The following is a 1,024-nucleotide window of genomic DNA, read 5'->3' on the forward strand; positions in this document are numbered from 1 at the left end:
ATAAGGAGAAAAAGAAAAAAAAAAAAAAAAAAAAAAAAAAAAAAAAAAAAAAAACTCGGGAACCTAAGTAATTGATATAAAACCTCAACTTATCATAAACTAAATAAAAGGTCCCAATTTATCATGCCTACCAAAGATGTCTTCTGATGTCCTTTTGAAAATAATGAAACTTCAGTTGTTGCTGTTACTTACTCTTTTGTGAATCCTGTGAAAACAGGAGCCATCATTCCTTTGAAGTCAGCAGTCTAAAATCAGAAGAGGAAAAAAAATGTATTTCCTCACTCCTTTACAGGGACAAGGGATCAAGGTTGCTTCATTAATGACCAGAAACTGGTAATAAGGAGAACATTGCTTAAGTTCAATCCAAGGCAAGGTACAGAATTTTAATCCTCAAAATCGTTTGAGAATTTGATTATAATAATAGTAATAGTATCCTATGGCTGGAGTGAGTAGGTACTATTTCTTACTATTATAACTTACCTACACAATAAATAGATAACACATGAATTTGTCTTACCTTCATATTTGAAACCTTTAATAATTGTTCTTGTTTCTTGTAACTTCTTGGTTGATATTTTCTGAATGGTAAGTATAGCTGGGCTTTACTAAATAGGTCATTCACAAAGCCACCAGGTAACACAGGTACCTATTACCTATTGAAAATTTCACTTGAAATTGACTAGACACCTGGAGACTAGAAATTGAAGAGAAAAAAAAATCACTCTAGTTAGGCTAATACAGTATCACACTATAGTCACAGATTTACAAAGCAACAGTTTTGTTTTTACACTCCTCTACATTTTCTGTTATAATCAGATAACAAACACTGGAGCAGCTGTGGTTGATAACATTATCATACTCGTATAAAAACAAAGCTGGTGTTTATAAATACAGAGGTGTTCATTTATCTGTTCATTTATAACCTCTGTTGTTAGGCTAGAATATTTTTTAGAGCAAGGTGTCATCAATACCTAGGCACTCATACTATTAGGGATGTGGGGGAGATGGCACTTCAGTAAAATGG

General features: G+C 32.4%; 1 long non-coding RNA gene across 1 annotated transcript; it reads right to left on the minus strand.

Annotated features, from left to right (window-relative positions):
• Positions 1-194: 194 nt before the first annotated feature.
• LOC113473174 lies at positions 195-988 on the minus strand. The gene is made up of 2 exons (XR_003395223.1): positions 518-988; positions 195-245 (listed from the first exon to the last, which is right to left on the minus strand). It is a non-coding gene; the product is annotated as an uncharacterized LOC113473174 (long non-coding RNA).
• Between the last annotated feature and the right edge of the window lie 36 nt (positions 989-1,024).

The sequence above is a fragment of the Diaphorina citri genome, unplaced genomic scaffold, assembly GCF_000475195.1.
Source record: "Diaphorina citri unplaced genomic scaffold, Diaci psyllid genome assembly version 1.1 scaffold17628, whole genome shotgun sequence".
NCBI classification, from domain to species: domain Eukaryota; kingdom Metazoa; phylum Arthropoda; class Insecta; order Hemiptera; family Psyllidae; genus Diaphorina; species Diaphorina citri.